Here is an 11,851-nt window from a genome sequence, read left to right on the forward strand (position 1 = left end):
TTGCCATACCTATGAAAATGCAATTTAGAGTATGCCATTTTAGCCGCCTCCTGTTGTTCCGCCCAGAGATCAAACGTGCACTTAGCTTGTCTCCACGTTCGGATATTATCAAGTGTACGATTTAAAGTTAAGCATTCATGAGCTGTACGTAAAGCTTCACTAGCTTGTCTGTATTGCTGTTTAGTGTGTTTCTTAAATTGTGTGGTATAGGAAATGATCGTCCCTCTTAAGAAGGCTTTGCCAGCTTCCCAAAAGAGATTGGGTTCGGTAATATGAGCTCCATTAGTGGAGATATAGTCGTTCCAAGCTGTGTTTAGTGTGTGGCGAAAATCTTTGTTGTCCATCAAGTAAGATGGAAAGCGCTATATGGGCGAGGGGGATGAAGGTGTGGCCTGTGACATGTGTATAGAAATGGGGCTATGATCAGATATCCTAGCGTCTAAAATATCTGATTCGCATAAGGTGTTGATTAGTGTAGGGGAGGCAAAGAAGTAATCGATGCGAGAAAAGGAGTTATGTGGGGGCGAGAAGAAAGTATATTCCCTATCAGTCGGGTGATTCAGACGCCAAGTATCTACATATTGCATGGAAGCAACGTCTTGTGCCAGGAGAGTAGAGTCAGGTGTTTGCGGTGTGGAGTTATGTGTTCGGTGGGTTGAGTCTTTTGTGCGGTCTGCTAGTGTGAACATGATCGAATTGAAATACCCGCCTACTAGGTGCAGTGTTTCAGGAGCGGAGAGTATCCATTGAACCATGTCTTGGAAAAAAGAGATGTCTGGAGAGTTAGGAGCATAGATGTTAGTGATAGCCACTGGTTTGGTGTTTAAAGTCATGTGTAGGGTCATTTTGCGGCCTGTCGAGTCAATCCTAACATCCCTTAACGTGTGTTTTAAATTCTTATGTAATAAGATAGCCGCACCCGCTTTGCGGCCAAGTGCAGGTGATCCATACACCGTACCCACCCACAATTTACGTAAGCGGGTTAGATCATCTGCAGACAGGTGTGTTTCCTGTAGTAGGGCCACATCTGTCCGAAGACGCTTCAGATGTCTAAGAATAGCCATCCGCTTGCATGGAGAGCGGAGCCCCTTGACATTCCATGAAGTAAACTTTAAGTGGTTCTCACCAGTTGAAGAGGCCATGTCTGATGTTGAGAAGTATATTGGGTTGAGGGTGTGTAATAAGGCCCCCAATCAGACAATGCATCTGCAATCTGGAGGTCACTAAAGTTTCCTGAGGTTACAAGTATTGAACAGGTGAATACATTCGATAAATAAACATAGCTATGGAAAAAGAAAAACAGCTTGGCAAAAGTTAAATGGGAAAAATCTTTAACATAGATTATAAGATTCACTTTTTTCCACATGAGGTTCGACTACTTTTCATGGCTCCCATCAATCTCCCATTCCACTCTTGGCTGCAGGTGTTAAGCCAGAGGGAGGGGGGTAGAAGGGCATGGGGGAGGAGATGTGAATAAATTGCAAGTCATAAGGACTGAGGTTTTAAATGGAGCATATCGACTCCACACCTAGGAGGGAGGCGCCAATATAGGACTATATCCTGTGAATTAGAACTAGAAATAGGGGGAATCAGAGGAGCGGATCTGTAACTGAAGCCTCTGTGGTGGTCAAACAACTAAACTCGTAAACAGTGCGAGTTTTACAAAGCCATACATCCATGGTTAACCGAGCAAACATTGAGCAAACATAACCGTGCCTAAACATAGCAGCATGTTATAATACTAACTGCGGCAGTTCGCTTAGGCATATAAGGTATAGAAGTAGTAAAAATAACGCAAGTAAGGAAGAAAGGGAGCATGTGGGGGGAGTAATACTACCTGTCTTCCAGATAAGTGTAACAACATCCGGTCCTTGTAGGTCATCAGCGGTGTCCTGAACGATCCTCTTTTTGTGTAACACGAATGCGCTTGTATGGGGGTTTGGTTGCACTACGTTGGGGCTTAGCGGATGAAGATGGAGGGATCATCGATGTTGTAGCATAGTCCTCTGTAGAGTTGATATGTTCCATTTCCGTGCCTAGAGTAGAGACAAATTTTTCCGCTTCATCAGGCGTGGCGAAAGTGAGTTGTTCCCCATCATGTGTTTGAACGCGGAGGGTTGCCGGGTAGGCCAAGGAGAATGTGAGCTGATTGTTGTACAAAATGGAGCATATTGGAGAAAATGCCTTGCGCTTATTCATGACCTCAACAGAGTAATCCGCAAACAATAGCAGTTTTGCGCCATCTACTGTTAGTGAGCGGGAGCAGCGAAACTTTTGCATAATGGCATTCTTATCTGCATAGTTCAAATATTTGACAATAACATGTCGGGGTTTGGTACGGGTTTCCGAGTATTGTCTAATGCGATGCGCTCTTTCCACTATGCATGGTATGCGGAGGCCCAGTTGTTCGGGAATGGACTTTGCACATATGTTTGTTAGATGTTGAGTAATGATTGACTCAGGGAGTCCTATTATCCTTAAATTGTTTAGTCTCGAACGATTTTCGAGATCATCAAGTTTATCCCAAATCTCTCTGTGTGCAATGCTCATACGTGCTACTGCAGCAGATTTAGCAACAGCTTCATCTTCCAGAAAGGAGATCCGTTCCTCTGTGTTTGTAACCCTCTGTGCTTGTGCCTGCACTTCTATATGGAGCAGCTCCAGCCCTCTGTTAACTGTTGTGTCTACTGTGGCAGCAAGTGTAGGTCCCAGCAGTGCTACAACTGCCTGGGCTATGCCTTCTGAAGAGGCAGGGTCGGCGGCTACTGTTCCTGGGGCTGAGGGGTTCTGTGAGGATGGCTGTGTAGGCAGTGGAGGCGGCTGCAGCTGTTCCGCTGAAGAGATCACGGCCGCCATTTCAGCTGCGCCTGTCTCTGTCCCTCCTGTCTGTGTCAGTGAGGAGGATGCCGCTCGTGCATATGATCGCTCCACAAAGCGATCCATATGTGTCTCCTCTGTTCACCGGTGGAAGGGGGGTCTCCCCAAGGCGTTTGCTGGACTTTTATGGCCGTTTAGACGGAGAGTGTGGCGGGAGCTGAGGGTTCCTACCTCCTCCTCATGTGGCGCCGGAACCGGAAGTTTTCCTAGATGCCTTTTAAATATCACTATAGGTAATAAGACCACCCATGTGTTCATAGTGCTGGATAATCCCCAATCCCAAATTTACCTCGGCAACGACGTACTGCATCGTTTTGCCACCAAAATTGACCTGATAAATGACTGCTTATAGAGTCGACTAAAGGGGGCCCCCGAGGAATACCAGGATATGACCTCAGCCCTGAAATTGCAGCAACATATGCCTTATGCTGTTGAAATTCAGGTAGCCTGAGAAATTATCCCCAGGGACATAAAAAAATTTCCTACTCCCTATAAATTTAAAAAAAAGGGACAAAAACTGAAGGGTTCAGATGCATTAGTATACCTTTCCCAGTGAATACAGGAGGAGGGAATAAAAATTACTCACGCACCTTTGATCAATACACATCAGTCTATAATATTCATCTACGTCCACAACCTCTCAAATCAGGACCTTAACCTAACCAAGGGCACCCTTATCGGCCTTGCGGTAGAGACGGGGTATTATACGTTTGGAGTCAACAACCAAGTGATTGGACTCATACCAGATGAATATTTACCTGAGGAGAAATTAATTTAAAAATCATTCAATTCTTTACCCGAGGGTATGTTCATTATAGAGTCCATGTACCCCTTTGATTCTAAGGATGGTACCTGTAGAATTGAAGAGACGTCTCTCGTCTTTGATCAACCAATCAAAGAACAAGAGTACCCCATGGGACCTGACTGGGAGAGAAGTACACATCGCATACCCAATGACCTGACCACCAGGCTTTTAGAGGCCTATGAGATAGGGCAACCTGAAAGCTTTCCTGGATTCAAAGATATAGTCGAGGAGATAATAGCCCTAGCCGATGCATGCACCAATGATCTTGAGCGACAATTGCTCCGCAAGCTTCTCTTTGAATTCCAGGAAATCTTTGCTCAGGATTCTTACGATTGTCTAAGAACCAGAATCCAGACCGACCCTCAGGCCCCACCAGTATTTGTAAAGCAGTATAGACTTCCGCTAGCCCCCTATGAGTCTCTCGCCGAGATCATTAGGAAGTTGCACGAATGGGGAATAATTAGGCCCATTCACAGCTCGTACAACCACCCCATCCTGGGGATTTTGAAACCCAACAGACAGTGGCGTTTGTGCGCTGATCTCCGACACATGTCTACATGTCAGGATGGCCCATACCAGTGGCGGCTGGTGGTCAAAATTTTAGGGGGGGCACAAAATGGATCTGGCCCTCTCACTCGCACCCCCCCAGGCGGGCTCTTGCACTACATGGTAGATGGCAGATCTATAGGAGATTGCACAGACTGTATTGTGTATGGTCTGATAAAAAATGGGAGTGGACAGAGTATGGTCAGCTTTAGGGCAATACCAAGAAATAAACTGCTTTCATATAGGAAAGAGGATGGATAGCCAGGATATACACAACCAGCAGGAAGGGGTGTGCAGGGATGGATGTACAGGTAGGTGAGTGGCTGGGTGGACGGATAGGTGGGTGGGTGGGTGGGTGGGTGGATGGACGGATTGGTGTATGGATAGGTGGGTGGGTGGATGGATGGATAGGTGGATGAATGGGATGGATAGGTGGGTGGGTGGATGGATGGATAGGTGTGTGGATGATGGGGTGGGTGGATAAGTGGGTGAATGGATGGATAGGTGGGTGGATGGATGGATAAGTGTGTGGGTGGATGGATAGTTGGGTGGATGATGGGATGGATGGGTGGGTGGGTGGATGGATGGATAAGTGGATGGATAGTTGGGTGGGTGGATGATGGGGTGGGTGGATGGATAGTTGGGTGGGTGGATGGGATGGATAGGTGGATGGATGGGTGCAGCGAGGAAGGAGATATTTAATGATCAGAAGATGGTAGATCTGCCTGTCAGTGTTCTGATCCATCACAGATCAATGTACAGTGAAGGAAGCTTTTCTGGATGGATGGCTGGGTGGATGGATGGGGTGGATGGATGTGGTGGGGTGGATGGATGGGATGGGTGGATGGATGGATGTGGTGGGGTGGATGGATGAGTGAGGTGGATGGATGGGGTGGGTGGGGGGGGGTGGATGGATGAGGTAGATGGATGGATCAATGGGGTGGATGGGTGCAGTGAGGAAGGAGATATTTAATGATCAGGAGATGGTAGATCTGCCTGTCAGTGTTCTGATCCATCACAGATCAGTGTACAGTGAAGGAAGCTCATCTTCCCCTCCTGCTGTCATCTCCTATCCTCCCAGCACAATGTCACCATGCCATCCAGTATGATCAGATCCCCCCTGCCAGGGAGAAGTTCTGGTCTCTGCTCTCAGACTGGGTGTAAATGCAGCTGGATGAGAGGAGAGGACAGCCTGAACAACTAGCATAACATAGCATTATCCACTGCGCGCCAGGCTGCCCCTTCCCCTACCTGCAACACTAGCAGCCCCATCCAGATGTACTGTCTCTGGAATGTGCTAAAAGCTTCTCTCTCAAGCCTTCACTGCACTCCCCCTCCTCCTCCCCAGATCCACTACACAGGCAGCTGCTGCAGGTCTGAGAGCACAACACAAGTTGCTTAATCTTACCTGCTAGCAGCTTCAGTAATGTGTCCCGATCACCGGCCAACTCCTCTGCTCGTGTTCAGACCAGCCAGCAGCTGTGGCCCATCTATTCCCTTCTTGTTTTCTCTGTGTGCTCAGTGGAGAGGGGAGGGGCCTCCCCTCTCCACTGAACACACGGGGATTTGTCCTCATGGCGGCCATCTTTTTGTGGCCCGCCGGAAGTGACTTTGTTCTCACACTGAGAACAAAGCACCCGGCCGGGCGGATGCTGGTCGGCGCGATCGATTGCGCCGCAAAGCATCTCCAAACCCCGTCAATGAAGCACCGCGTCTGCAATCTGGTGATTGCATTGACGTGGCGCTTCCCATAGTGCACTGTGTCCAGCACCCAGACACAGTGCACTTGGTTAAAGGACTTTTTTTTTATTTTTTTTTTTCTTAAAGGGGCAGTTTCAAAAAAAAATTTTTATTTTTTTGTGACCACAGCAGGGGAGGCGGTGCCCGGGCGTCCCCTATGGACGGGCCGCCACTGGCCCATACCCTACATAGACCCGTGCCTTGCCCAACTCCAAGGGTCCCAGGTATTCTTGCCTCTCGACTGTGCCCAGGGGTACTGGACCATAAGAGTCAGCGAAGAAGATCAGTATAAACTAGCCTTCAGTTTTGGGAAGCAACAGTACTGCTGGGTGCGTATGCCTTTCGGCTATATTAATTCTGGCTATGAATTTGCTGTTTTCATGCACAAGGCTATGCCAGATGCCTTAGAGCGAGGAACATTTGATGAGGATGTCATCGACGTATGCCAAAGTACTGATATGACCAAGCACCTTACAGAACTCCGACATATCTTGGGCCAGGTAAATTTCTTAGACCATGAAGTTACCTCAGAAGGTTTAAATCCCCAGAAGAAAGAGGTTGAGGCAGTACTTAACTGTAAGGTCCCTACTAATCTTAAAGAATTAAGATTGTTTCTAGGAATGGTTAACTATTCGCGTAAGTTCATCGACAATTGCGCCGAGATTAGCAAACCATTGCTTCATGTGCTGAAGAAGGACACTGAATGGTCATGGGGCAAGGAACAAGCAGACGCTGTGAAAGTACGACTCACCCAGGCCCCCTGCCTTGCGTATCCAGAAGGAGGTAAACCTTTTTTTCTTGAGACAGGGTACACGCAGGTGAGTATGAGTTCCGTTCTTTACCAAAAACAAGAGAATGTCAGTAAGATTATCGCCTACGCCAGTAAAACATTGTCCTCAGTAAAGATTAACTTTTCTGACTGCGAAAAAGCTTTATTGTCCACTGTCTGGGTGTAACGACACCCCGAGTATGAAAGGGGTTAAAGCCGTTTAGGACATTCCATTTCCGAACACAAAGGCAGCTACCGAACACTCCGATTAGCTGAAGAACTCCATATGAATAATTCTTACCACCCAAATATGAGGGTCAAACAGGAATTAACTCAATTATTTTCGCACATGGACACAACAGATAAGATAACTCAGAGAGTCTTTCCCCCCACCCTTGGAAAAGAGGGCGGGTTAAGTGAAGATGAAGTGAAGATTTAATCACAGCCCAAAAGGAAGACCCAATAATTGGCTTATTTTACAACCATTTAGAACGCCATGACCAGAATCCCCTTATTCAAGAAAATTATACTGGCAAGGAAGATGTACGTATATTAATTAAATCCAAATCCCAGTTTATGCTGCATCAGAGATTGTTGATCTGCACGTCAAAAGGGGGTATCCAACAATGGGTAGTACCACTTAAATTGAAGATTTAATCACAGCCCAAAAGGAAGACCCAATAATTGGCTTATTTTACAACCATTTAGAACGCCATGACCAGAATCCCCTTATTCAAGAAAATTATACTGGCAAGGAAGATGTACGTATATTAATTAAATCCAAATCCCAGTTTATGCTGCATCAGAGATTGTTGATCTGCACGTCAAAAGGGGGTATCCAACAATGGGTAGTACCACTTAAATTCAGAGGATTAATGCTACAGCATGCCCATGACTCTTTCCCCCCACCCTTGGAAAAGAGGCAGGATTAAACCGTCCAATGACAATAGACACACAGGTCAGGTGTGTTCAAACTTCTCATCAGTACACAGTCTTATCAGCAGGGGGCTGCTGGAGGAATTCCCCCTCCCTTCATAGAGATACACATCCTGTGATCCAAGGCAGACAGGCGCAATAGAACATTGGAATACAGCCCCACCCCAAACTAGCACAGCAGATAGTACACAACACAATGAGACAGCACACATTATATATACATATATACCATAATCGGTCGGCAAGAGGCTGGCATTCAGTCCCCTCCAAAAGCCTATCCCCTTTTGGCAGGAGACTGTGAGAATCATCCCGCTGCTTGCCACCAGTTGTAACGACACTCCGAGTATGAAAGGGGTTAAAGCCGTTTAGGACATTCCATTTCCGAACACACAGGCAGCTAACGAACACTCCGAACAAGAACCCCATACGAATAATTCTTCCCCCCAAATAAGAGACAAGTCTCTGTCTTGAGGGTCAAACAGGAATCAACTCATTTATTTTCACACATGGACACAACAAATAAAATAACTTAGAGACTCTTTCCCCACACCCTTGGAAAAGAGGGTGGGTTAAACCGTCCAATGACAATAGACACACAGGTCAGGTGTGTTCAAACTTTGCATCAGTACACAGTCTTATCAGCAGGGGGCTGCTGGAGGTATCCCCCCTCCCTCCATAAAGATACACATCCTGTGATCCAAGGCAGACAGACACAATAGAACATTGGAATACAGCCCCACCGCAAACTAGCACAGCAAGTAGTACACAACACAATGAGAAAGAACACATTATATATACATGTATATAGCATTGAGTCCGATTAGTACAGATCAGACTGGATTTCTCATTCACCTCACAAAGAGTATTGTTCCCTTAAAATCCAGGGTCCCCAGATTCTGTGTGTCTTGGGGGACATGGACCTGAATCTATAGTAATGCCACCTCCAGGGTCCCCAGGCATACAGCTCACAAGGAGCACCCCAAATGCCAGGGCCCATAATCGGTCAGCAAGAGGCTGGCATTCAGTCCCCTCCAAAAGCCTCTGTCCCGGATAGGTATGTCACACTGGGCATTACAGAATTTCCGCAGTTATATTCAAGGTGAAAGAATTATTGTTGAGACTGCACACCAGCCTTTACAGTATTTACAGAATGAACGTATTAGGGATGGAAATGTGTCTAAAAGCCGCATCACTGCTTGGACTTTGTCCTTTCAAGGGTGGCCCCTGAAAATTCGATACAAACAGAACAAGAAAAGTCCAGTGGCCCAGGGCCTTGCTGAGCTGCATGATTGTTCCGCCTCGAGGCGTAAAAAGGAAATTACACATCGCCTATCGGCCCACCTCTAGTGTTGGAGTAGAACGGTACAATCAGACAATTGTAAACATGCTCAAGAAATTTGGCAAGGAAACAGGCAAGGACTGGGATGTAAATGTCACGAAAATGTTACCCTTTGAACTCATGACCAGAAGGCGGATGGTCCTGCCCCAACACCTCTTATACCGCACCACTGACCATAATTTGGTCAATGCCACCACAACTCACCAATACATAGAAGATTTACGGAAACACTTACAAAATGCGTTCTCCTTCGCACAGAGAAATATTCAAAGAGCCGCAACTAGCTCTAAGACATATTATGATCTTAAAGCGGTTGTATACCTTTTTTTTTAAACTTTTACCTACAGGTAAGCCTATAATAAGGCTTACCTGTAGGTAAAAAAAAATCTCCTAAACCTGTACGGTTTAGGAGATATTCCCCTTGCAATGAGCCGCTGACTGCAGCCGCGCATGCGCACAGGGGATTCTCGGCTGACAGCCCGGCAAACTCCGGAGCTTGCCGGACAGAAGTCTCCCGCACGCATGCGTGGGAGTGACGACATCGCGGTTCCGGCCACCCACAGCGCCGGAGCCGTGATACCCGAAAGACATGCCGAGGGGAAATGTCAGCTCCCTCGGCGTGGACAGGGTGAGATGCCGGCACCTCGTTCTAATGTAAGTATCTCATAATGAGCTAGTATGTGGTGCATACTAGCTCATTGTGCCTTTTCCCTTACAGGTGTAGGGGAAAAAAAAAAAAAAACAGCGGGTTCACTTCCGCTTTAAGACCACCAAGAAGGAGTATGAAATTGGGGACAAGATATATCTCTACAATTTCGCGAGGAACCAGGTAAAGAAACAGAAATTCCTGCCATCCTGGAAAGGTCCATTTAACATTGTTGACAGGATCTCCCCCTGTGGTATATAAATTGCATATTCCACGGAATGGTGAAATCAGTGAGAGATGGGTGCATATCAATCAATTACGTGCTTGCCATCCCAAGTCTCAATTACAGTTGTTGGAGGACTAACCCTCCTACCCCTCCCTGGTGATCGAAAGGTCATGATTGGTGACCTCTAAATTCAAGGTCAATTAAAAAGGTTACCTCACCAATAGGGATGAGCCGAACACCCCCCTGTTCGGTTTGCACCAGAACATGCGAACAGGAAAAAAGTTCATTCGAACACGCGAACACCGTTAAAGTCTATGGGACACGAACATGAATAATCAAAAGTGCTAATTTTAAAGGCTTATATGCAAGTTATTGTCATAAAAAGTGTTTGGGGACCTGGGTCCTGCCCCAGGGGACATGGATCAATGCAAAAAAAAGTTTTAAAAACGGCCGTTTTTTCAGGAGCAGTGATTTTAATAATGCTTAAAGTCAAACAATAAAAGTGTAATATCCCTTTAAATTTTGTAGCTGGGGGGTGTCTATAGTATGCCTGTAAAGGGGCGCATGTTTCCCATGTTTAGAACAGTCTGACAGCAAAATGACATTTCAAAGGAAAAAAGTCATTTAAAACTACTCTATTGCCGGTCCGACAATACACATAAAAGTTCATTGATAAAAACGGCATGGGAATTCCCCACAGGGGAACCCCGGACCAAAATTTTTTTAAAAAATGACGTGGGGGTCCCCCTAAATTCCATACCAGGCCCTTCAGGTCTGGTATGGATATTAAGGGGAACCCCGCGCCAAAATAAAAAAAAACGGCGTGGGGTCCCCCCAAAAATTCATACCAGACCCTTATCCGAGCACGCAACCTGGCAGGCCGCAGGAAAAGAGGGGGGACGAGAGAGCGGCTCCCCCCCTCCTGAACCGTACCAGGCCACATGCCCTCAACATTGGGAGGGTGCTTTGGGGTAGCCCCCCAAAACACCTTGTCCCCATGTTGATGAGGACAAGGGCCTCATCCCCACAACCCTGGCCGGTGGTTGTGGGGGTTTGCGGGCGGGGGGCTTATCGGAATCTGGAAGCCCCCTTTAACAAGGGGACCCCCAGATCCTGCCCCCCCTGTGTGAAATGGTAAGGGGGTACTTTTTACCCCTACCATTTCACTAAAAAACTGTCAAAAATGTTAAAAATGACAAGAGACAGTTTTTGACAATTCCTTTATTTAAATGCTTCTTCTTTCTTCTTTCTTCTATCTTCCTTCATCTTCTTCTACTTCTTCTTGCTCTTCTGGTTCTTCCTCCGGTGTTCTCGTCCAGCATCTCCTCCGCGGCGTCTTCTATCTTCTTCTCCTCTGGCCGCTCCGCACCCATGGCATGGGCGGAGGCTCCCGCTCTTCTCTTCATCTTCTTCTCTTCTTCATCTTCTTCTCTTCTTCATCATCTTCTCCGGGTCTGGTATGGATTTTTGGGGGGACCCCACGCTGTTTTTTTTTAATTTTGGCCGGGGTTCCCCTTAATATCCATACCAGACCTGAAGGGCCTGGTATTGAATTTAGGGGGACCCCCACGTCATTTTTTTTTTTTTATTTTAATTTTCTTCTTGCTCTTCTGGTTCTTCCTCCGGTGTTCTCGTCCAGCATCTCCTCCGCGGCGTCTTCTATCTTCTTCTCCTCTGGCCGCTCCGCACCCATGGCATGGGGGGAGGCTCCCGCTCTTCTCTTCATCTTCTTCTCTTCTTCATCATCTTCTCCGGGTCTGGTATGGATTTTTGGGGGACCACACGCCGTTTTTTTTAAATTTTGGCCGGGGTTTCCCTTAATATCCATACCAGACCTGAAGGGCCTGGTATTGAATTTAGGGGGACCCCCACGTCATTTTTTTTTTTTTAATTTTGGTTTGGGGTTCCCCTGTGGGGAATTCCCATGCCGTTTTTATCAATGAACTTTTATGTGTATTGTCGGACCG

The sequence above is a fragment of the Aquarana catesbeiana genome, linkage group LG12 (assembly GCF_042186555.1).
Source record: "Aquarana catesbeiana isolate 2022-GZ linkage group LG12, ASM4218655v1, whole genome shotgun sequence".
Taxonomy (NCBI): Eukaryota; Metazoa; Chordata; class Amphibia; order Anura; family Ranidae; genus Aquarana; species Aquarana catesbeiana.